Consider the following 26,399-nt stretch of genomic DNA (forward strand, 5'->3'; position numbering starts at 1 on the left):
GCTTGGCCACCTCATCCCATCTCTAGCTCTGCCCTTGGGGACCTGCGCATTTAAACTCTGGGCAGGGAAGGAGATGCACTTGGAGAGGCAGGGCCCTCGGGAGCTCGCACTGGGGTCCCCTACCCCGCCCAAAGCTTTGACACTGTTGATGTCCGGCAGAATATTGACCCATACCTAGGATCAGAAGGCACACTTCAGTGAGCCTGCCTGGAGCACGTACGCACACGCACGCACGTGCACACGCACACACGCTTGCACCGTGCCCCCACTCTGTCTGCAAAGGGGCACATGTAAACTGAGCCTCTCCTTTCTAAGCTCAATTTGTTTCCATCACCAGCAGACACACGTTTTATTGACATTCTATGGGTCCTTGCAGGTTTCGCACAGAGGAGTGTGTAGAAAAGCCGGAAGCATCTGCAGATAAATGCTCAGTGAGTTTGGCACAGGCAGAGGTTGGGGGAGGAGGACATGTTCTAAAATTGGTTGTGCGGCTGCGGAAAATCCCGTGAAAATGCTAAAGACATTGAGCTGTACACCTTGAAGTAGTGAATTATATGGCTTGCAAGTTATATCTCAATAAAGCCATTACTTTTAAAAGTAAATTTAGCAAGTACACTGGATACACGATAATATAAACAGTGACTTGTATTTATATAGACCTGCAACGAATAATTAGGAAAATGAGAATTTTAAAATGATAGCATTTCAATAGGATAAAAATATCAACTGCCCAGTAATAAATCTGACAGAAGATTCTGACCCCTCTGAAACATTTATTCAGGTGGATTAGCAAGGCCCAAGTACATGAAGGCAGATGACATTTACAGACTAGAAGACCAATGTGACAAAGACATACAAGTTGATCTATAGATTCAAGGTAACCCCAGTGAGAGTCCCAGCAGATGTGCATGTCTGTGGCAGGAAATGCAAAGGGACAGGAGTCGCTAAGACAACCTTGCTGCCAGGGACAGGGTGGGGTCAGGAAAGGCTGATCTGGGACAAAACCGGCAGGAGGAGGCAGCTCAGGGCAGCTCCGCAGCCGCCCTTTCACACTCGGAGGAAGGCACTGCTGCTGAGCAACAGCCGAGTTCAGCACACTGGCCTGAGTGGTGGGCAGAGGCCCGCAGCCTGGGTGGGATCTGAGGCCCCAGCCAGGTGTGCGTCCAGCTCCCACCGGCGCCCAACTGAGCATCTTGGGTCTGAGGCCAGGCCTCCCGCCTCCCCACCTGCAACACAGCCAGACAGCGCTGGGGGCAGGGAGGGGAGCCCCTGCTTTCAGAGTACACTTGGTCTGTGTGCGGCCTTGGTGGGCCGGACTCCCTCCCCACCTGACCCCACAGGTCCCTGGGGTCAACCTGCGCCCATGGTTTCTAGGGAAAGAAGGGTCCAGACGAATCAGTGTGGCCCACCCTTCCTGTGGGGGCCAGAGGGCTCGTCTGCCCCTCCCAGGACTGCTTCCTTCTTCCCACACTAGTGACCCCAGGGGCACAGCCTGGAAAATCTGACCAGCCACTGCAGCTGACCTTGTCTTTCCATACATTGCAAGGCTCATGCCTGGTCCCCCTCTCCAGCATCTGGCCCCCATTTCCTGCTGGTTGCTCACTGTCCGTCCTGCGCCGGGGCTCGCTGGCCGGTCTGCATGCCCTTTGCTGCCAGTCAGCCCGGCAGCCAACAGCCCACACAGAAACCGCCCGAGGCCAGGCATCTCCTTCTCCTCAGAGTGGCCACCGGTGTCTGGGGGCCCAAGAAGTAAAAGGGGCTGTGAGGGGCTGAGTGACACCTGAAATGAACACACCAGAACCGGTGCTGCCCGCAGGGCCTTGTGGGAAAGGAGGGCGGACCCCACACTCTGGTCCTGCTGTCCCCCTCCTGCCCCCCCAGGACTGCGTGGGGCCCCTCACCACCCCATCTGGCTCTCGGCTTCGCAGCTCTGTCCTGGAGCTGGGCAGTCACCTTTGGCCAACCACATGTGGTGCTAGTTCAAGTCTCTGTGTCATCGTCACACTCCTGCCCTGTCACACAGGGCTTCTCGGCACATGGCTGGAGGAACGAGTGGCCCGAAGGAAAGTCAGCCCTGGGGGAGGGGGGGCAGTGCGAGGGGAGGCCATTTGCTTGGCCTCTGAGTTCCCTGGTAGGTGCTCTTTCTTCACGTGTGTCCTTTCCAGAGTTGTATGGTTTACGCACACAAATACACACACGTGCACATGTCACATATATATACGTGTCCCCCTCAAATTCACATGTGAAGTCCTGACCCCCAGCAGCACATAAAGGGGTGCTAGTCAGAGATAAGGTCTTTATAGAGTGTGGTCGTGTCTTGGGGTGACTGTAATACCAGGAATCGGCTTACACAGCAGACATTCCTTCCCCCCAGGCCTGGAGGCCAGAGTCCGAGTCTCTGCATAAGACAAAGACTAAGGCTAAATTGGAACTTACTCTTCCGACATGGGCCACTCATGACACGTCCACAGCTAAAATCACATTTCATGGTGAAGTAGGGAGTGTTTACCCCCACGTTTGGGAATAAGGGCAGGCTGTGTGCTCTGACCATGTCCACTTAGCACAGTGCTGGAGACTGTAGCCAATGCAATACAGCAGGACCGGGAAGCCCGAGACAGGTGGCGTGCAGAGTGGGCCTGCCTGTCAACAGGGTTGCCTTTCAGCCAGACCTGACCTCGGATCTCAGCTCTGGGTGCAGACTCTGCAAACAGATCCACTGGTTCCCTCTCACACTCCACACACTTATATTCAGAAGCGGGTGCTAGAGAGATTGCCACAGCCCCAAAGGACAAAAAGGCCAAGCGACTGAAGGAGACGTTATGATTCCACTCAGTGTATACTCCCGGACAGCACCCTTGACAGGAGGGAACGTGATTGGGACCAGTGACAAAAACTGAATGTGGACGTCAGTGAGATGAGTGTATTATGCCATTTGGCAATTGTACAAGGATTTGTAGGAGAATGTCTGTGCCCCTAGGAGATGCACCCTGAAGTATTTAGGGGTGAAGGGACATGATGTCTCCCCCCTACTTTCCATCGGTTTTAAAAACACTTCAGAGAGAGGGCGAGGGAGAGAGCTGAAGGAAATGGCACATGATCTAGGCTATATAGAAGTCTGAAATTATTTCAAAATAAAACACTAAAACAACACAAAAGCATCTAAGTCAGGAAAACAACGACTGTTTCTTTCAAAAGGAACTGGCCGTAGGTTTGTAACCACAACAGAGAGGCTCCGACTCCCAGCTCACTGCTTTAGTGTCAGAAGTGCTGAGGCTGCACGTTTCAAAGCCGGCCTCCGCTCGCCGCAGGCCCGTTCCCGTCAGGTGTGCTGCACAGAGCAGGAATGTTCAGTTTTCGCGTTGCTCTCGCTGTCAGCGATGCTTTCCTGTGGGGCACACCTGCACACCCACCACCTGTTTCTGTACGGTTTGGAAGTCCCACGCCACGCAAGGCATCAGGCTTGGGCATGCCTTGAGGGGGACGATGAGCTCTGGAGCCTGGCGCAGCTCTGGGCTGCTGGGTGGAGAGACCGAGTTCATCTCCTGTCAAGCACAGAAGGAGCAGCCCAGGTCTCCCAGTAATGTGCTTTTCAAACTTCTCAATCTGTTTGCCCACAGCAGCATCGACGTAATGAAGGTAAAGAAACAACGGTCCCGGCTTAACAGGGGGCTGGCCGGAGCCCTGCCCCTAGGAGGGAGGGCCCCACTGGCAGCCAGGGACCGGCCCAGTGTCACAGAGTGGCGTCTCCTTTGCCCAGGGCGGCCGACAAATGCCACCCAGGGACACAGCCTGTCCTGAGCCATCCGTCAGCACACCTCCCGCCCGGCCCTTCATCATCTTGCTTGTGTCTTGTGGGCACCAGCAAGTTCCTCCCACTGGGAGATCTGACTGGCGGGGACAATGGCTGTCCAGGCTCTCGGTGACCAGGGCCCCTTGCACATCACCCTGAGTAAGGCAAGGGCGCGGACCCACAACCAGCTCCAGGACAGAGGTGGGTGCTCAGAACCCACGGTCAGCCGTCTGCACTCCTCTACACAGGACAGAGCTGGGCGCAGGGCTGGGGGAGAGGGGCTGGGGTCATTATTTGATTCCAATGTGGCCATGACGGTGAGCCTTTAGTCAGCACTGTCTGGGTGCCAGCTCTATGTGCTAACTCACCCATCCTCTCAGAAGGAGGGACTGCAGGAGAGTGGGGCGCAGGGAGGCCACGTAGCTGGGTGGCATGGCGCCTGGAGCTGAAGCCCTAAACCACCCGCAGCAAGGGCCGCTGAGGACCACGCAGGACACTGTGCCTGAGGTTCCCGGTGGTTGGGGGCCTGGGCAGCGCAGGAACGAGGAACTGACGAGTGGGCGTCCTGGGGGCTGTGCTCAGAGGCCGCTAGGAGCGCAGGGTCAAACACACAGGGACCTCCCCCAGAACCCAGGCCCCACGGGGCGCCTTCCTTAGCACTGTGGTTACAGCCAGGCTGGCCCCCACTCCCGCTCTGCCCCGGAACCGCAGGCTCCGTCTCCCACACCAGCCAGAAAATGTGAGAAACAAACAGGCCCTACCCACAACTGCAATCACCATCCCAGCTTTAGGAAGGGAGAGTCACAACGTGTGTGGCCCGAGAAAGGAGACTTTCAAACTGCATCACTGGCTGGACAAGGAGATTTCAGCCTGCAGAGCCTTTGTCCTTGGGGAGGGGGTGGTGTTCTCCCTACTCCATTCACCCATAATTATGGGGACTGCGGGGTGCCAGCCACACGAGGCTCTGGGGGGTCCTGCCAGACCCCCACGTCCTGGTAAGTGACAGGACGTGAGACCATAGTGACAGCTAGCTTAGGGTAGGAAGGAGATAAACAGGGGCCACTCCAGTGTGGGTGGGAGGCCCCTCTGGGGCGCTGTCTTTCTCAGGAGACCCAGACAATGACAAGCCATGGGTCGTTTGAAGATGGGACAGTGACTTTCTTGGCTGAGGGGACAGTAGAGGCACAGGACTTTCTTTATCATGATGATAATCCCAGAAGGACTCCTGTAGAAGCTTAAAGTGAGAGTAAAATGCATTTTATACCTAAAATTAAAGAATATAGGAGTATTTTAATGAACAGAACAGTGAGGGGCGAGAAGCCTTACTGGAAAGACAAACACCCCAACATTAGGGTAAGGGATGGCATCTCGGGGGATGGTTACAGGTTCATCCCCCAATCTGTGGCCCAGGGCACGTGGCACTGCACCAGCCATCACCTGGGGAGGGGAGGGGCTTCCAGCACGATGGCACCGTGTTGGAAATGTCACCCTTCCAGGGGTTAGTGATGGTGTCAGCTCTGAGAAGGAGACGGGGCAGCAGCCTTTGAAAGCTGGAGAAGGCAAGGGGAGGGGTCCCCCGGAGCCAGTGGCTCCCTACCTACCGCCCCGTGACTCGGACTCCGGGACTGTCAGGGAGTAACTTTGTGTGGTCATTTGTCTTCGTGGCCACAGGAAACTACTACAAACATTGAAAGCAAATCACTTGGGGGGAATTGAAAATAAATTACAAAGAGGAAAACGTCAGGAGCAAAAGGCCTTAATTCCGTAAATACCGCATAGATGGATAGATAAACTGCTACCATCTGTAAAACACAGTAGTGGTGGGTCTGCAGTCCTCAGGAGTTGTCCCATTTCCACACTGCAGCTGGGCACACGGTTGGGCCAGAGCTGGGGACATCCCAACAGGTGCCAGGATTGGACTCCTGGTGTGTCGGGGGTGAGGGGCCCGGGCACACAGCCTCTGCGTGTCCTCCCTCTGCTGGGCCAGGAGCCTTCAGGCTGCGGGAAGTCAGAGCTGGGGGCGGGGCGGGGCGCTGAGGAGCCTGGGGACTTCAGTGAGTCTCAGAGCCCCATGGTGGCATGAGAGGCCAGCTCCTCTGAGCAGGACGATGGGGACGGAGCTGAGCCTGCCGCCAGGAGAGTGGAGTGGAGGCTGCCACAGGCTCCTTCTCAAGTGAGGTCCGGCCAGGACTGGGCAGCAGGGGACAGGCCAAGGGATGGAGGCCCAGAGTTTGGTGTCTGATCTGGAGTTGGGCAGGAGAGAAGCTGAGTTTGGGCGCTGGCCAGGGATTGGGGTGGCACGCTCTGCCATCTGGGGCGCAGGGCGCTCCTCCCAGAGCCAGGACTGTGTGAGGGGTGACAGGCCAGAGAGTGGACAAGAACAGTCATGGACCCGGCATGGGGGCTGGAGGGTGGAGAGGCCGGGAAGCTCCGGGAACGCTGCCTGAGCTGAGGATGCACCCCGGCTCCTGGAGCAGGGTGGCCCCTGCCAGCCAGCAGCAAGGGCGGCCTGGCCTTTGGCCCCAAAACATTGCATGGGTGTCCAGGTTCTCTGGGACATTTGAACTGAGAGCCAGGCTGGGGCGTGAGAAGGAAACTGAGTCTCTGGGCTTCACGGACAGGTAGAGAGGGAGCTGGGGGAGCCCTGCCTGCTGCCGGCCATGGTCCTGTGTGGTCCTGCTCCCATCAGGCCCCGCCCCTCCCTCCTTCTTCCTTCTGCACAGCGGCTCCTGGCCCCCGGCCCTCCTGTGTGGGCCTCCTGCATGGCAGTCATAAACAAGGCCAAGTGGGGGCCCCAGGTGGGGGCCCAGCAGGGTCCCGTCTCTCCTGTGGGGCGGAGGTGGTGAAAGCAGAGTGAGCCCCTCAGAGCCACACGCAATGCCCCGGAACACCCCGTGTTCCACCGCCTTCTACGCAAGGCTGACTCAACGGGCCCACGAGCAGCCAGCGGCCCTGCCCAGGGTGGTGAGCGCCAGCAGGTGTGAGGGTGGTGAAGAGGGGGGGTTGAGCTCATGTGACTCCCCTGTGGGCGTCCCAGGGCTCCTGGGCTGGGCTCTTTGAGCTTAAGTGGGGGTGGCTGGCCCCGGAGGCCCCCCAGCTGTCCGACTCACCCATCCCATCCTGTACCTCTCACCATTGGTGCCTTTGGGGTGAGGTCAGGGCTTTGGGGACACAGTAGGACAGATGAGGGATGTGTAGGGGACTCTTCAGTGTGAGAAGGAGGAGAACCTCAGTGACCTCATTCTGGGAGGAGAGGCCACTGGGAATGACAGCCAGCTGGGTCCCTCCCGCTGCTGGGGGCCCAGGGCTCTGCAGGTGGCTGGGGACAGTGACTGGGGAGTGAGACAGAGCGTCTGGCCAACCGTCTGGCCAACGGAGCTGTGGAGTTTTGTTCATCAGCATTTCTTTAAACTGATTTTTCCTTAAAAATCCCTGATCTGGTTTTGGATTAAAGGGGATCAGAACATGCCACCCCTAAACATGTCACTTCGGCTTGAAAATTATTTAGAGCTGAAGACAATTAGGAAACAGCAGACACGGGAGGAGCTTCCTGCCCCCTTCCTCTGCCTAAAAGCTGAGCGTCCAGGGCGTTTGCACAGGTACCCCCAGGAGACCGCAGAAGGGGTGTCACTAATCTACCCTCAGCGCCCGCATTTCCCACCCAGAGCCCCCAACCCTCTCCTTTCCTGCCTCTTCTCCATGCCTCACCCTTTGTTAAAACAGTGAGTGACCCTTCCGGGGTCTAGCCATTTGTTTGGAGTTTTCACTTCTTGTCTGTGAGGCCGCCCTGTGCATATGAAATAAATCTTTTCTTCCATTAATCTGGCTTTAGTCAGTTTAATTCGCAGACTTCAGTCACTGAAAGCAAGAGTGTAGACGAAGGGTTCCCTCCCCTGCAGTTGTTTGCAGGACAATACACCTCCACCCCTCTCAGCCCTTGGTACCCACCCAGAGTCCTTGTGACTTTAAACTCTGAGAGGAAACCCTCAAGGATGTTTCCTTTTCTTTTAAAAATAAGTGTAGTGCACCCCTTACCCCCAGGCAGGCAGCGTGTCCCACAGGCGACATGGTGACCAGGAGGTGAGAGGACGGCCACTGCCCCCAGGGGTGTCTGCACAGATGTCCTGACTCCCAGACCCTCCACACGAGAGCTAGAGGCCATGCCATCACCCCAAGCACATCACGTCACGTGTCTGGAAGCTCAGTTTGAACTTTTACAGGAAATGATTCCGTAGGGCTGGGGTGCAGCGTGTGAGTGGACACTTCCCCGCGTATGCAGCCTGCCTGCGACCCTCCAGCCTGAGTCACCGGTGGCTCGCTGGGTGTCCTCGGTCCTGGGCTCAGTGAGAACTCCCCACACAGGGCTGTGATTTGGGGGGTGTTGGACTCTTACCAGGAACCCCGTCAGCCTTTTCTCCTGCCAGAGAACGGGTTGGGAAGGCAGCTGTGATATGGGCCAAGTGAGTAGCCCTCCCTGCCCACTAAAAAACTTTAAGTTTTCTTTCCTATAGAGATTTTAAGTTCCCTTTTCCTTAAGTTTTCTTTTCCCTAGTTTCTTATCTCCTACCCCCTGTTTTAAATAATTAACCTAAAACTTGTGATTTATACTTCTTCATTGTAATCATTGAAGCCTAATGTTCTTTCCAACACATTCTGGGCCCAGATCCTGGACAATTGACACCACCTGAGTGACCGGCTGAATGGCCACAGGCTCCATGGAGCTGACAGACTTTCCATCACATGGCCACCTCGCATCAATGGTGTGGGGACAGAGCCAGGACTGCAGTTTCCAGGCTCTCGGCCTCACGTGGAAAGGTGCTGGCTCAGGTAGTAGATGGTCATCAGCTGTGATTGGATGGCCGTCAGCTGTGGCTAGTTGGCCGTCTACGCTAGCAGAAAATCGGGGCTAGCAGGAAGATGGTGGTTGGGCTGGCAAGAGGCGGAGTGTGGATCGCGGATTGCAGTTAGCAAGCGAGGTTGGTTGGCAGAGAGAAGTGGACAGCAGGTTGCAGATCCTGTGGCTCCTGCTTCCTGTGTCTCCAGCCCAGCCGCCAGCGAGACTCTAGTGGGATGACTCCCCTTTCTGTGGCTCCGTGGGTGTTCCTTTTTGGCCTCACCATGTCCTGCGTTCTTATGTGGGGAGTGGGAGCAGAGACCTCGCCTTACACCCTGCACGACACATGGTTTTAAGCTTTCCTCATTAAGCCGACACTTTTAAATTTATTAATTGAAATCTGTTTTTCCTCATTCAGGGGCCTTGGGGACGCAGGATGCCCCAGCAAGATTGCCAGTCCCAACCAAAGACGCCAACGCCATCTTCCAAGCAGATCTGTCTTCCGGGCGGATGTTGAGACCCCTTCTCATCTGAGATCAGATAGGGCGAGAGTTCTGTGAATCCCCCAATAGGCAGGGACAGCTCTACGCCCCTGCCCAGCAGGAAGCAGATACAGAAAAAAAGACCTTCTGACCCTCAACTGCCCATAGAGCTTTTATGAGGATCACGTCTCTCAAGGGGAAAACTAGGCAGGCAGTTAGACAGGCATCGGGACTCTGCATTCCTGCACCACCACAGGATGTGACTTCCCAAAAGACCTCCCCTCTCCGCCCAAAACTTGCCCTTTTCATTGTAATTATCTACCCCTAATGGGAACAAATGGGAAACAAAATACCCAACTAGATTAAACCGGCCACTCACACCTGCGCAGTAAAGGCCACAATGATCTTCATTTCACCTGGGCCTCATTATACCGTCATTATAATATCATACATATGCCCGGAAGTTCATTAATATCATTACGACAGACTGAATTCTGGGAAGGAACATGCGCAGTTTACAAAGATGGGATAATAGCCTCTTGTCAATCATAGGTGTCAGTCAAGTGGTCCCACGCCTGGAGAGGAACAGCCCATCCCAGAGAAAGAAAGAGAACCCCAGACTCCTGTGAGCTGCTGCCCCTCTTGAGCCTTGCCTTTGCTTGGACCCACTCCAAACCCTTTGGAGTGTACTTTTTCTTCTAATAAACTGTTCTTTCACGACATTACCTTGGTATCTCGTTCAATTCTTTGCTCAAGATGCCAAGAACCTGGACACCACGCTGAAGAGGGCCCACCCTCCGGCAGCCAGTTTTGCTTAAAGGCCCAGTTTTGCTTAAAGGCCCAGGTTTGATTCCCCAGTCTGGGAACCTAGCCGGGGAACCGCCGGGGTTCGACCCCCGGTGTGAAAGCCAAGCCTGGACACAGCTCAGAGAAGGGCCCACTTTCTGGTAACAGCTGGGCAGTGACCCAGACTTGCCCTTTACCAACCTTCTCACAAAGTGGAGTGGGGGTCAGCCCCAGGGCTTCATCCTCTCCCTGCTGGCTCTGCTCCTGCTGGCTCTGCTCATCCTACAAACCTCTCACTCCTGCACCCCTGCCTGCTGGGGGCCACCCTTGGGTCACCAGTGGGGAACTCTAGGGAAATACAATTTCTTCCCTGTTGAAAATAGCAGAAGGGACTCCCCACCCTTCCTTCTTTCAGGATTGCTTTCTCTGTTCTTTGTGCATAAATCTTAATGGCCCCATAAGCCCCGGCCAGTCTCGGCATTCAGGAATGTTTCCTGAAGCCTGGAGCCAGCTCTTTGAACTGTAATCAGCAGTGAGGGGGAGCCCTCCCCAGTTTCCTGGGAGGACTGGGCTAATGTGTCACCTGACTCCAAACTGCAAGACCTATTTGAAAGTCAAGATCCCTTATGTTTTCATCACTTTAGCGGGCCGTACCCCATTCGGGTTTAATGCTTATTCCAGAACAGAATTGTGTTCATTTTTTCATCCCCTTCTTCCCCCAGAGCTCTGGTGGGCCATGGCAGTGGGAGGAGAGATGGCTTGAGGCAACCCCTCTCTGGGCCAGGTAACTGCTCACTGCCTCACCCTGCAGGCCTCTGCTGTTGCTGATCCTGGCTACTGCAACAGTCCTTGTAAACAGCCCTTTGTCAAACTTTCCCCCCATTCTGGGTTGTCTCCCTTGGCCAGGTCTCCCACCCCAAACAGGAGGCCACCTTTTCAGAGCTGGTCTCTGTGTTAGCTGCATTTGGTGGTCAGGAACGGCCCAGCAGATGGAAGGCCACACGGTGTCTCAGGTTCCAAGGCTGGAACTCACCACGGACCCACCCCCTGCCTGCTTGTCTCGTGTGCTGTGCCTGGTGTCAGGCGATGGGACCCTGGGCACCAGGACTCTGCCCTGTGCTTTTCTGTCAGGACGAGTGTGGACCTTTCCTCTTCTGTCTAAGAGCTCTTTATCACACTGGTGGGTCGACAATTTAGACTAGCTGTCCCCACTCTGGGGGGGACAGTCCCAGGTAAACCCAGTCACGCTAGTCACCGGCCAGAGCACCAGCTGCCTCTCAGCTCCATCAACCCAAACCCCCCACCCCCAGACTGGCCGCCCTTCCCACCTTAGGGGCACCCTGTAAGGAATGCTGTCCCCAGCGCCACTCCCTCCCTCAGGTCTCTGGTTGTGGGGGAGTTCTGGGACAGAAGATGGCAAGGAGCATCTTCAGTGGCAGAAGGACAGCCCACAGCCTGGTCTGGGGAGCCCACGTGGGTGCAGCCAGCCTCACACATGCACGCGCCCAGGCAGGCTTCCTCACACGCACGCTCATGCATGACACACATGTTCATGCACTCACACACTCATGACCACACACACCGCCATATGTTCATTCACATACACATGCTCACACAGTTATACATGCATGTGCCCACACACATGGACCTGGAATGAGTGGCTGGGGCAGGGTGCCCACCAGGCCAGGTGTCTCAGGAGCTGGCACAGAGGTCCTTGAGGGCCCAGCTATGGGAGGAGGGCCCCTTGGCACCACCCTAGGCCGGAAGTGCCCTTGAGAACAGAAGCCTGGAGATTTAGCAGCTGTCTTGGGTGGGCCTGGGATTCCCACGGAACTGGGATATAGGCAGAGAGCCAGACTGGTTTTTCATCTCAAAGGCCCAAGGCCGGGACGGTGCGGCCATCTGGGTAGCAGCTCCCCCTTCTCCTCCCACCAGTGCAGAGAGGGCCTGCGCTGCACCTCAGAAGCTGCTCCTGTTCCCAGGCCCCCTGACCCATCCGCCGACTCAGCTCTGAGCCTGGAGGGCTGCCCAGTGCACAGACCTTCCTTCCCTGACCTCCAGCCCCGAGCCCAGTGCCTTCTGCTCTCACCCACCCTCGGGGAAATAGATGACGGGTACCCTGAGGACCAGGCTGGGGTGCAGCGTCTGGCTTTTGACTTCTCCCTTCCATCTGGTGAGCTCTCTCTCAACGTGCAGCTAACACATCCGAGGTCCCTGTTGTGCCTAACCAGCCCCAGGCCTGAGGGAAGGACCTCACTCAGCAGGAAGGAGGTCCCACAAGTGACCAGGCCTCGCCCATCTCCCCACCTCTCAGTGGGAACAACCTCCCCAAAAGTAACTGGCTATCCGTCAACTCTCGTGTCCCCAGGGTCCTTGAAGTTTGTACATGTCAAAGGGGACTGGCTGGAAGGCTGTCCCACGGCCTGTGCCACCTCAGTCCTCGTCGAGTCTGTGGGCATCAGGGATGACAGAGGTGAACGATGCATGGCCCCCTCATCCCCAATCAACCACGCCTTGAGGTTTTCTTATTTAGTCAAAGCACAGGTAAAAGAAAGCTGCAAAGAGGCAAACCAATGTGCCCGGAACTTTAATTTCTTTTGTGGGGGCTAGCCCCCAAATGTCAGGAAAGAGGCACAAGCCGACAGAATTGGGAAGTCGGTTTGATTTGATGAGAGAGGCGGTGCTTCCAGACCCCCCAGGCTCTGTGCCTGAGGACCACGCAGGGGGAGAGGAATGGCAAAGGAGCCCCTCTCCCTGCCGGTCCCGAACCAGTCGTCACAGATGCTGAGCATCTCAGGCATACACGGAAACTAGGCTAAAGGACAGCGGATGGTGGAAACAGTGCTACTCTGTCTCTGGTCACCGTGCCAGGGATCTCACACTGAAAGGGGCTTCCTAGGACCCGGGACAATGGGCTGATTCCGCTGAGGTGGCTGCAATGGCCCCACGCTGGGCCAGACGTGCACCAGGAGACCCTGGCACCATTCAGGGTGATCTGGTCTCTCCTGGGCCAACACCGGCCTCTCTCCAGCTGGCACACTCTGTCACTGCCGCTCCGCTCCCTGCAGGCGGGACAGCAAGCCCGACTGTCCCATCTGTGGGTCGATGCACGTGGTCCACTGGGCTCCACATGGCCCAGTCTCTGCGAGAAGTGCCCTTGGGGACACGATTTCTCTGCCAAAGCCAGTCCCGACCTCCCCAAGCCTCATGAAGGATGTTGTTGGGGGTCAAAATCCTTCACTCACTTCTCAAACTCCCGTTTGCTCCCTGAGGCAGCTCGTCCAAACCCCAAACTATTCCAACGAAGCCCTTTTGGCTTCCACGACCTTGGACCGCTGATCACTAGCTCCTGACTCTCGCCATGTCCTTCTCTCTCATCCTCTCTCCCTGTGCTTTCTCTATAGCACATCCAGGCCTGGCTCCCCTTCCCTGGGCCATCTAATTGATTGTTAAGGCAAATGTTGACAGGGTGATTTTGTCAGCCCATCTCCCCGGGTCATTCCACATTACAAGAGTCACGGGATCCCCGTGTGATGGGAAAAACCTAGAACTAGGCCGTTCAGAGTCGGCTGGTCTCCACCCCCCTGTTCACACCCCAGCTCCCAACTTTCTTTGGTGCTAAATGAGCAGAAATTGTTGAAGGCTGTTTACCCCATCAGAGCTCACAGGGCCTGTGTGACTCATCCTTCAGACACTTCCTTCTGGTTGCATTTACCAAATACCCACTGTTTCAGTCCTGGAGGCCAAGAAATGTCCATCTGTTCAGAGCACATAGTCAAGAATATGTCCAAACCCATCCACATGCAAGGAACCTGTGAGTCAGCAGGATCCGCGGCACTGAATAAACCTGGCCGTGACGCTGCTGGCCGAAACTTCCTGTTCACTCCCTAGGCCCCTGACAAGCTGCCTCCAGGCCAGGAGCTCAGGGTCCAGTGAGGGGAGAAGCCTAATCAAAGATACTTTTAGAGAAAAGATCTTCACCTAGGACGGTGCTCACACAAGTGGAGCTGTGCCTGGGCCAGCCAGGACCAGGGACAGGGAGTGAGGGCCAGCACAGCACTTCAGGGCTCCCTTTTGGGCTCTGGCTGCCCCTGCGCCACTCTCGTGCATCAGCTCCCCACCTGGCTGCAGGTCCGTGAGATACGCCACACTGCTGCATGGAACTGGCCCCATGGCTGCCGTGTCCCACTGCATGATTAGGCCACAATCATCCCACCCTCACGTGTCCCATGTAGGGCACAGTGCACAGGCAGCTGTGAATGCCCCTAAGCAAACCTTTGTGTGAACGAGCATGAACAGGTGCTTCTGCAGCCACACACCAGGGAGCAGAGCCACTGTCACACTGTGAGAAGGTGAAGCTTTAGTCAGTAGTGACAGTGGCTTTCCAGAGTGGTTGTCCCAATCTGCCCGTCTGCCAGCGCCGTGTGAGGGCTCCAGTGTGTCATGACCTGGCGACAGCTGGCGCTGCCCATCCCCCACGTGGTCGTCTGAGGGCACGGAACCTCGTTTCCCTGATGAAATGGGGTGGAGCTCTGCCCCACATGTTTACTAGGTCTTCCCACCGTGAGGAACTGTTTTATTCTCCGGCCATGTTTAGTCTACAACCCAAGTCCACGGGGCTGTGTACTTCATTCTTCTCGATCTGAGTTCTTCCTAATTCTCTAGACAAACCTCTTATGAATTCTACGCCGTGATGTGCACAGAACCCCACTCTCTCTCAGCTCACACCTTCCATCTTTCCAGACAGTCTTTATGGACTGTTTACATCATGATTACGTATTTCTTTGTGTCATATTCCAAATCTTTTTTGTTTCACTTTTCACCATTAGGGCAACAATCCACGATGTGAGGTGGGGTCGAGCTTCCTTGTTTCTGGGATGGACATCCAATCAAGTCCGCAGCAGGCCCCACCCCACCCCCGCCCCCGCCCCTCGCACAGTGGGCCATCCTCATCATTTGTGTAGTTGCACTGCTCTCTTTCCGCTCGTGTTTGGACGGTATGTTTTTGCATCTCTTACTGTGATCCCTTCTGTGTGTTTTCTGTGGTATCCCTCATAAGCAGAATAGTATTAGTTTCATTTGCTATTTCAATCCAGTCTGACAGTCTTTGAGAGTACTTGGTTAATTTGCCATCAATGTAATTTCCATTGTATTAGGGGTGACAACCCTCATCTCACAATTTATTTCCTTTCTTCCCGCCTGTTCTGTGTTCCTTCTCCTCTCCTTAATTATCCTCTTTTTAACTTTATCAACTATCTTTTTAGTTATTCCATATTCTTCCTCCATTAGCTTGCCTGTTATACCTTTTAATTGTTCTGTCAGTGGTTACTTTAGAAATTACAAAAAGCACATTTGACTTTTAAGAGTCTGATAGAAGTCGGTCCTTTTAGTGAGTGCCCGGACGCTGTCAAGACCTTGGAGCCCTTGTCGTCCCTTTATGACCCATGGAAGGTAGAATGCCTGCCCCCACCCCAAGACGTCCACGTTTTAATAGCAAAGAACCCATGAATATGTTATGTCACATAGAAAAGAGACGTTCCAGGTGTAATTAGGGTACGGACCTTAAAATACAGACATTACCCGGATTATCCAGTGGCCCAATCTAAGCACAAGAGCCCTTAGGATGAACTTTCGGTGGCTTCCATCAGAGATTCCGAGCAGTGAGCAGCAGAAGGTCTCGATGTGTGCTGCCAGTTCACGATGGAAGGAACAATAAGGAATGCAGCAGCCTTCAGGAGCAGAAGCCCCAGCTGACAGCCGCACAGGAAAGAGAACATCAGCCCTACAATGGTGAGAACAGGAAGTCCGCCAACAATGGGGACGCTGGGACCTGGGTTCCCCCAGGCCTGCCGGCAGGAGCGGCCCAGCTGGCTCCTCGACTCTGGCTGTGTGCGACCCCAAGCAGAGACCCCAGTCCAGCCCCCCAGATCTAGGACCTTCAGAGCTGTGAGATAATAAATTCATGTTGTTTGAAGCCACTAAATCTGTGGTAATTTCTTATTCAGCAATGGAAACCTTCCCCTCCTGCCTTTTGTGCTACTGTAACCACCAAGTTCAGTCCCACCTACGCTGTGTCCTACCAGACATTCTTATTGGATGGATTCAGTCGCCATTCACTGCCACCACCTCTGTGTGCTGCCTCAGGCTGCCTGCATTTGGGTCACATGTATGCAGGGCTACCTTCATCAGAACAACATTGCCCTCTGCAATTCCCCTTTAGTGCCGGTTTGTTGGGGGCAAATTCCCTCTGTTTTTGTTTATCTGAAAGTACCTTTATTTTGCCTGGTTTTTGCAAGTATTTTTGCAGATTTATTGTACTTGGAGCAAAAACATACGTGATGATATTATTGACTTAGAGCTCAAAGAATGAGATAAATATCCACGAGTCCCTATTGACTTAAATGATGATTGAATATGTAAATAAATAAGAGAGAATGAGCAACTACTCCTTACAGTAAATTCCAATTAATATACGTAGGAGGCATGAGGGAACCAGGAAAATTATTATGACACTACAGAAATTATTGCCGTAGCCAAGATCCCCTGATAAACACTAAGATTGATGGGCTTGCGCCAAGCGCGGAGTGTGGAGGATAAAAAAAAGTAGGGGAGAACTTTGAAGGAAACCAGGATATTTGCTCAAATATAGCTCAAAATAGTCATTGTGGTGGTGGTTCTAGCAGGAGCCACAGATTCCGTCAGCCGGCCGTCTGCCGGAGGCGGACACAACTTACTGGCCCTGTCCCCCAGTGTGAACTGCACTGAGCGATTTGCTTCCAATGAACAGAGCAGCAGGGGAAACTCATCACCTCGTGTGGAGGGCGCAGAAGCTGCCACATGGCCCAGGCGGTGAAGATTAACCTGCCATCCGGCCCACTGTGCCCTTCCTCCGTGGGGGTCCTTCCCAAAGCCTGGGACCCCACTGTAATGGCAAGGCAGCATCAAACCAACCCCAACTGACAGTTATTCTACGAAATGCCCTTGCTTGTCAAGAATGTCCCGGTCGTGAAAGACAAGGAAAGGCTGAGAAACTGTCCGATTGGAGGAGACTAAGGAGATCTGACAGTAAATGCAGCAGGGGGTCCTAGAGCAGACAGAGGACATCAGTGAAAGCTGGTGAGACCCTCACGAAGTCCGTTGTCTAGTTAATAGTGTTATTGCCTCAGCGATGGTTTCCGGGTTCTGATCACTGTCCTGTGGTTACGTAACGTGTTAACGTTAGGGACACTCAGTGAGGGCCTGTGAGGAGCTTTGTGACGCTCTCTACGAATAAAGCTACCTTGTCTCAAAATGGAAGTTAAATTAATTAAAACGTCATGAAATCCTTGCTTGGAACTTACATTCTTTCGGCACTTGAAGGATCTTGTTCCATCATGCCCTCACCTCCATTGTTTCCTTAGGAAAGTTAGCTGTAGTCTTGGTTCCCTCTGAAAGAAGTTGCCTTTTCTCCTGCTTCTAAGATTACCTCTTTGTCTTTATTTCCGGTGGTCTGGCTGTGATGTGCATAGGTGTGTTTACCTTGGTCTTGTCTGGGCGTGCTCACCTGCAGGGGCTGGATGGCTGAGCACTGAGCCCTGCAGCACAGGCTCCCGCGCCCAGCAGACAAGCCCGGGCACGGTCTGATGGTGGTGGCACACCCATGGGCACACGCCCAGCTGCACATGCGTTCCTCAGGCCTCTGCTGACACCCCATTGGCTGGAGGGTCACATGGCTGGGCCAGGGCACAACAGACCCCAACTCGCACGGCAAATGTGGGGACCTAGGATCATTGCTTCAATCTATATATGCACCTGATCACAGCCAATGAGAGGCCTGTTCCCACGGGTGGAGTGCTGTCAGGGAACACATAAATGACAGGCACTCAGTTAGACTGATTGGGTGAGGGGCACCCCCGTGAGGCAGGGTTATCACACGTTCCCATCTGACAGAGCAGTCAGGTCTCTTGCCCACGTCACACACCAGTTTGGACCGTCCAGCTCCAGAGCTGCTGGGTTGGCCACCACAGTCTTCTGGGCACTTAGTAGACAGGTGCCCCTGCCCCACGGCCCTCTGTGTGGGTAACACCCAAGCTGACCAATTGAGAAGGGCCACCCTACTTCATTCAACTCCAGGCAACACCCCATCACCCCACTTCCACCATTCTTTTTCACACTCAGAGAATGACAGTACTGTGCAAAACCTGTGGGTGGCCCACCTCAAGGGAACCATCCCCTTAGCTGCCAGGAGCCCGTGGCCTGCCATGTTCTTGGCCTGACGGTCAGGGTCAGCATGTCAAGGAGGACAAGGCCCCTGTCAACCCCCCTCCAGTTCACACCGGGCCTGGACCAGTCCTCAGGCAGGACCCTCAGGGTGGTGTGGCTGTGGACCCATCTCCACAAAGCCCACCTGAAAGGTGAGGATCTCGAGGAGGGCCTGGGGGTCTGTGTGGTGAGCAAGCGGCCGGAGCCCCTGGCAGCTGAATCCAGAGAGGCTTGTGGGAATCCAGGAGGTTAGGCCGGAGCCTGAGGCTGGGCCTTCGTGAGGTGAGGGCGTTTGTGAGCCGTCGGTCACCCTGCACACTGTCCCCTGCTGCTTGCAGAGGGCCCAGCCCAGGCTGGGGCAGCTCCTTGGTACATCAAGAAGAATCCGCCTTAGGAGGGTGCGAGGCGGATGGGCAGCTTTGGGGAAACTGAGTAACCCAGCAGGTGCACCCAACCCCAGCCTGGAGTGGGTCCACCATGAGGTTCCCAGCACTGCCCAAAGCAGAAGGACCCCCTGGAAGTGGGTGCCGTCCAGAGCACAGCCCACCCAGGAGGGCTGCCCGGGGAAGCAGAACCGGCGACCCAGACACAGTGTCCACCCTCTGGTGGACGCCTCCAGCCACAGCCCAGGCTCTTGAATCAGTGATAACAGCAGAAGCTCCCAAAGGTCCTGGAGACTCCGCGGGACCAGGGAGGCCTCCGGGCAGCCAGCTGCTTGCACACAGCATCAGACAGGTGTTTTGACTACTTTGTTTCTTCCAAGGAGGAGAGCTGGCTGTGCGGGCGGCACCTGCCTGGGGGGCAGGTGTGCGTGGAACCCTGGTCACAGCCATGTGTCCTTTGTCTGTGGTAGTTGGCCCCAACTGTTGGAACGTTTTCTGTTTTCCCTCCCGTTACATGGCCTTGGCACGGAGGGGAGGGGTGGCCTCCTGGAAATGTGTGCTGCCTTTATTGTTGCAGAGGCCCAACTGACGCGGCCGTGGTTATGAGTCAGGGGGCCGCGTCATCCTTTCCCTATCACAAACCTGACTTTCCACACCAGCCTCCGTGTCTCGTGACACAAGTGAACGAGGTCTGGAGAAGCTGGGGCACACAGAGGCTGTGTGTGTGTGTGTGTGTGTGTGTGTGAGTGTGTGTGAGTGAGTGTAAGAGGGAGTGTGATTCTTCTTGGACACCCTCCTTTGCTCTTGTTCAGGCAGTTTCTCCTGTCAGAAACCCAGATTAGCGGTCACACTAGCTGGGGGAGGACGCAGGACCGTGTTTAGGTGCGTCCCCCACAGGCTCTGAGGCCAACGTGTGCCTGGCCACCTGGCAGGCCTTCGTGGAGGGCTGTGGGTGTTGGCGGCTGCCACTCGCCCTTGGCGGGCATGGAGTCTAAGGACTGAACCTCTGATGGGGGCTACTTGGAAGGACCGTCCCAGACCCAGGGGTCAGAGGGCAATGAGCCAGCCGTCTTATACTTTCTAAGACGCAAATGTGACATCAGCACTGGCGAGTACAGGGCCTTCCCTTGGAGGTCAGGGGTCCCAGCCTCTCAGTACGGCTGGGAAACAGTAGGTCAAGGGCTTTGGGACAGGGGCCACCCCAAGCCAGAGTGTGGAAACCCACCCAGTCCTGAAGGGCCCAGGACAGGATAGAAGCCCTGGGGTGTGACTTCCCTGGACAAGCCACCCTGGGGACCTGTGCTGTGAGGGAAAGTGCCTCAGAGAGCCGTTTTCTCCCTCCATGCATTGGAAGCCTTGGGTTTATTTTTGTAGCCTGTCTCTGACATTTGTTGGAGCCAATATTTATTTGCTAAAGGAAAACAAACATTAAAACATTTGCTTTGTTACAAGTAAAAGCCACATTCCAGGAAGCAGACAAGGGTTTTATCCACAGAGATGACTTTAAAAGCCTGCCTTGTGACCACAGCCCGTGACACGCCTCCACACAGAAGAGATTCCAGCGAGCCCCAGAGTCTCCTGACTCCTCCTTCAAAGACCCAAAGGGAACACAAGCTTCAGGAACAAACAAACACTCACCGAGCGGGATTCAGAATGTACACAAGCCTCCTGGAGGGTCCTGGGCACGCTCACTGGGGTTTCAGGCCCAGAGGCTCTGCTGGTGCTTGGGGCAACGGGGGGGGGGGGCTGCCTGGCTCCCCAGCCCCCCTGCAGGACAGCCAGGCTGTGGTCTCAGGCCCACGCGGGCCTGACCGCTGAATCCTCCCAGGTCCTCCCCCTGGCTTGGGCTGCCCCCCTTCAGGGCACCGATGTGAGGGAGCCCTGCCACTCAGGAAATGGGAGACTGGTGGTGATGTCACCACCAGTCGGTTCCCGGACTTCTGTGCGTGTAGGTGAGAAAGATAACTCTTTAGTCCTGGATCAGAGTCTGGTCTGTGTCTCCAGCTTGAGGCTTGCCTGTGCCTCCCCACCCAGGACACTGTCGTCCCCGCCTCTACACCCATGTCCCTGTGCCCCTTTGCTGAGCCCGCCTGTCTAGCCCTTAGACCAGCAGTCCCAGACTGAACCCTCGCCTCTGCCCTAAGCCACATCTGCGCACCTTGACCCCACGGGCACGGCTACGGCACAGCCAGCATGCAGCCAGGCTCTGAGCCCAGGAGCTTGCCCAGAGCTCTCTCAACAAGCTCCTCAAACAACCACCCAATGCCACCACAGTGGTGGGTATTCTTCTCAGGAAAAACACACACTCCTTTTCCGTTCCTCCTGCCTCCATTTTTCCTTTTGGCATCTAACTCCAGGGTCGTTGTGCCTGCATTGGCATAGAAATGTCACTGTGCTTCATAGATTTCAGACGCCATCCCAGCTTCAACCTCTCCGTATAGCGACGTATTACCTATCTATCCATCTATCTAATCTGCCATCATCTGTCATCTATCTATCCACCCATCCAGCTATACACACACATACACCCCCTGCCACGCACAATCACTTGCCCTCTTTGCACCTTTACTCTGTTGTGACACAAGAAGACAGCAGGAGCTCCGGTATTTCCTCCTAAACACACAGCCCTGCAGTCTTGGGGACACATTTGACAGGCACAAGCTGACCCTTTCGCTGTGTCTCAGGAACTGCTCTGTGTTCTGCTAGCCCCAAACTCCCCCATCTTCCCACTGCTCCCCCCCTCCCCATCTGCCCCTCCTTCAGACACATCCAGTGGCCCCTGTCCTTCCACTGTGCCCATCTCTGCCACCTTGGCCTGGGTCTCCAGAACACTGGAAGGGAGGCCTATATGCAGAAGCTTTTTGGGGTGCAATCTCGCAGGAGGGAGATGGAAGAAACGGGAAGTAGAACAGCGTGGGACAAAAAAGGAGCAGAAAGAAGTGACAAATGCAGGAACCAGGGTGTCCCCCCAGGAGACAAAGACACCAGCCTGAGAGGACGCATCAGGGGGCCTCGGCCATCTGCCACATGATGACAGAGCCTCATTTCCTGCAGGGCCAGGGCTGGCCACCCTCCACGGACCTCGACCAGCTGGTCATGGCCAGGCTGCTGTGCTACCATGAGGTCCCTGAAGGCAGGCACCGGTCAGCAGAGAAGAATGAGGCAGGTCCACAGGAACATGTGCCCTCCCTGTTGGGGGACGGGAAATGGCCAGACCTGCAGGGAGCACCCTGACACTCCAGTGTAGGTATAAAGAGCGTGATCAGTGAAAAGTAGCCCCCAAAGATAGCAAGGCCTAACCTGTGGACCCGTGAATGTGACCTCATTTAAAGAAGGGTCTTAGCTGATGAGATTAAGTTAAGGGTCTTGAGATGGGGAGACCATCCTGGATTTCCCACGGGGTCCCTAAATGCCATCATCTGTCCTTATAAGAGGAAGTCAGAGAGAGATGTGACACGGACGGAGAGGCCGTGTGACCAGACAGACAGAGGTGGAGAGATGTGAAGACGCTGCCCTTTAAGACTGGACGTGGCGAAACAGACAAGAGGTGCCCGGAGCTGTCAGGACCTGGGAGAGGCAGGAGGAAGCCTGCCGCCCCTGGGGCCTCTGGAGGGAGCATGGCCTGCCCTTACCATGGGCTTGGACACCCAGCCTCCAGAACTGAGACGATACATTTCTGTGGTTTCAAGTCACCCAGTTGGTAGTGATGAGTTCAGGCCACCCCAAGACACTCACAGAGAGGGCAGGTGTGAAGAGGAAGGGGTCTTGGCAGAGCTGTCAGTGGGAGGGGCGCCTGGAAAAGGGAGCTGGGGAGGGGCTGCCAGTATGTGTGAGTGAGGCAGAGATTTCCCACTGAGGGGCTGCTGGCTTCCACTCTGTGAGAGCAGCGCCTGCTGAAGGAGCTGTCAGCCCACCATTGCACATGCCTGTGCCCGTCACTTCTCCCCTGGGAGGGACCCACCGACTCCAGCCTTACACACTCCCATGTCCCGTCTCCCAGATGAGTGCTATCCTGCTAACATAGTACTGGCTTGATCTGCTCTTTGTAGAAGGGGAGCTGCGGAGTGTGGGGGCTCTGTCACTCCAGTAGGTATTGCCCAGTGGGGCACACCCCACTGTCCTCTGACCCACACTCCCCCAGGCCCCTGGGGTAGGGTTGGCAGAAATGCTGGGCTGATCACTGGTCACTTGTGGGAATGGAACAGGACAGTCCCTTCAATGGCACAGAGGCTGGGCACCCAGCACCCCAGGAGTAGATGCTGAGGGGGCAGCAGGACTGTGTTATGAGGGTGACAGCAGTCGTTCTGGTGCTCCATGCTGCGCCCACACTAGGGTGCACCACTTGCTCTTAGGTAAGGCACTCTCTCCCTCCCTGTGCCATCTTCAGGCACACTCCCTCTGGTCCAGGGTCCTCAGCCCTGGCCACACATTTGCATCAGAGCAAATTGTCAAACACACTGATGCCCAGTCCCGCCACCCAACACCTGGCCCCTGGTCCCTGCAGGTGGGGCCTGGCATCGGGATGGAGTGGGGGTCAGTTCCCAGGGGACTTTCCACTGATTCCCAGGCCTGAGCAACATGGCCACGTTGCTCCCAGCTTCAGTAGAGAGGGACTCTGTCAACCCCAGTCAGACAAGGACCCTGGTGTGGCAGGGACACAACCGCAGAGGGCACGCAGCCCGCAATGTCATTGCCCAGATAGCGGCCCCAGCTTCCTGCATCCTTTCTCTGTGTGAAGGCAGCTACGTCCTCTCAGAGTTCCCAGGAGAGTCAGTGAGGGGCAGCCTACACCCAGCACAAGCAGAAGGTCCAAGAATCAAAGCAGCTGGTATCATGCCTAGGAGGTAAATTTTTTAGATGAACTAAAATAAGAAAACCATACGGGTCAGAAATAGAGGAGTCTGATTTCTCTAACTCAGTTAACAGCAGTGCCAATAGAAACACAGTTAGTGATGTCAATATTAGAAAGCCCGGAAATGCTCAGCGATGAAGGAAGGGTGCTTTGGGACCCGACCTTACTTTGAGGTGGTTGGACTGGGGGTAAAAGAAAACTTCTGTTCACCCGGGGCTCAGACCCGCAGAGCCGGGCAGACACACTGCTATCAATAATTTCCAACTCCTGCAGGAAACTCTGTCCCCACGTTCATTATTCCTCACCAGAAGCTTTTACTGGAGCCACTGCCAATTCTCGCTCCCTATCCTCTGCCACCAGAGCCAAGTATGAAGCCACAAAAGTCAGCATGGGAAGCTCAGTAGTTGGGAGACCTGGGACTGGCCTGCGCTCATGGTGACAGGATCTCAGTTTCCTTGTGTGCAGCCTGGGTTGGTCACCATAACCATTTCCAGGGGCTTTCAGCCCCAAAGGGTTTGTGGCCCCCTTGGAGGCTACTTATTTATTGATAAAGATAGGTGGAGCCACACTTAGGAATAGAGATGGAGAAAAAGATGAAGTTGGAGATGATGTGGAAATGAGATGAGATGGGGTGAGATGAGATGAGATGAGGTGAGATGAGGTGAGATGAGATAAGATGAGGTGAGGTAAGGTGAGATGAGATGAGATGAGATGAGATGAGGTGAGGTGAGGTGAGGTGAGGTGAGGTGAGGTGAGATGAGGTGAGGTGAGGTGAGGTGAGGTGAGGTGAGGTGAGGTGAGATGAGATGAGATGAGGTGAGATGAGATGAGATGAGGTGAGGTGAGGTGAGGTGAGGTGAGATGAGGTGAGATGAGATGAGATGAGGTGAGATGAGATGAGATGAGGTGAGGTGAGGTGAGATGAGGTGAGATGAGATGAGATGAGGTGAGATGAGATGAGGTAAGATGAGATGAGATGAGGTGAGGTGAGGTGAGGTGAGGTGAGATGAGATGAGATGAGATGAGATGATAAGATGGAGATGCGATGAGATGGAATGAGAAGAGATGGAATGAGATGGGAATAGAGATGGACATAGGTATAGGAGTAACGATGGAGTTGGAGGTAGAGGTGGAGAGAGGGAGAGGGATTGGGGTGGGGTATGGTGGACACAGGGGTGGATCCATGCCCAGTGGACTGTGGGAGTCCCAGTGGGGAGGGCTCAGAGAAGGGGAAGTGAGATTCCGCCTCTGTGCTGCCCAAGGCAGGGCCCTTCTTGTTGCTGAGGGGTGCTGTCAGGCAGGTGTCCTAGCCAGGAGCCCTTGTAGGTTAGAGGGAGTAGGCTTTGACCCCTCCCCCCACCCAGTAGCTGCTTTAAGGTCCAGTGGGGCGCAGGGCCACTCAGACCATGCTCTTGAGGGAACCCCCTTCAGATGTGCTCTGCCTTCTCCAGAGGTGCCTGTGGGTGTCCCTCAATGCCTTGCTGGGCATGGCAGACATGCCAGACGCTCCATGGGGCAGCAGAGCCTACTGGGACAGGGCGGCCTCACTGTGCTCTGACTTGTGCACACAGATGTGACTTTATCAATGGGAAGGGGCAATTTTATTTAAAAAATAACAACGGAAACCTATAGATGATGTAAAAATCTATGTAATTTTACTAACAATTGTCACCCCAATAAGTTAAAAAAAGAAATAAAAATGTAGAAAGTGGAAAAGGTTCAAGATGATGGAATAGGTAAATGCTATGCATGTCACCTCCCATGATCACATTAAAATAAAAACAAACAAACAAACAAAAAAACCAAACCGGAAACCGTACTTGAGGGACTACTTCCTACATAGAGCCTAGTTCCCCCAGATTGTAGCAATTCCTGCATGTCAGTCCCCTTGGACTGTGACGCTGCCCTGAGGTGACCTGGGGCACAGGAGCCAGTTTGAAATGCACAGGCATGTTCTCCAAGGAGCCCTTTCTTTGCGGAAGCAAATTCCAAGCGTGGCCCTGCTCTGGGCTCCCCCCCCCAGGGATCCTCGGCTATGTGAGGAATCCTGTCCCGGCAGCCCCCACACGAATAGTCTGGCTGTCCCTGGGAACTGCACGGTTGGGGTCGGGTGGGGTGTATCCCTCCCATTAGGAATTCCCCGGCCAGCGGTCAGGCCTTCCAGGCAGGCTCATGGCTTGGGCGGCCACCTGAGTTGGCCCTGGCCTGCCGCTCAGAGCTGCGGGCTGCATCAGGTCTGCGGGTGCCAGTGGGGACACACATGCGCTGCTTTCTTGGGTGTTTTCACAGAAAGAACTTCAAGGTCTGATCGTGTTTCCATGTGGCAGGTCCGCTGAGCACTGTGCAGATAAAAGGTGCTGTTTTGAGGGTGGGGAAGGCCGGAGCCGAAGCTAAATATCTAGTGAGCCCGGAAAGCGGGGTCCACCGTACGCTCTGGACAGCCCTGCAAGGGCCCATCTGCTCCCTGGCTCTTAGAGCTAACTTCACACTCGAATAGACCACGAGTGTCACTGTGACCTTGCAAAAGTTCCGACTATTTTTACATCAGCTGTCCCAAGGGACAGCACAGATGATTCATCCGTGACAAATCTGGCCTTAATGTTCCTCTTAAACCCACCATCCCTGGTCACACAGCCTCACAGGAGGCCCCACTGAGCTTGAACTCAGTGCCACGGACTAGGTTTCACACGGGGGGTGGGGAGAGAATTCGCTTCGTAAGTGGCATCATGAGGCTGACCCGGAAGAAGACACAGCAATGGCGTCACCCCAGCAGGCTGCGCCAGGTACCCGGGGCTCCTGTGGCAAGGCAGCCGGAGCGTCTCCTGGAGAAGCTGATGGGAGGTGGCAGTGTCGCTGGGAACTCGCGCCTCAGACACCTGGCACGGGGCCAGCCTGTAGGTGCGGGCTCCACGCAGCACCCATTCAGGACGGACCTTGGATGGCGGGCGTCCCAACACGGTTTCCCTGTTACTTCTAATCCAAGTTCTCCTTTAAGGAAATTTCACTTGTTATTCACAAGTTCCACGTCTGC

The sequence above is a fragment of the Rhinolophus hipposideros genome (genome assembly GCF_964194185.1).
Source record: "Rhinolophus hipposideros genome assembly, chromosome: 2".
Lineage (NCBI taxonomy): Eukaryota > Metazoa > Chordata > Mammalia > Chiroptera > Rhinolophidae > Rhinolophus > Rhinolophus hipposideros.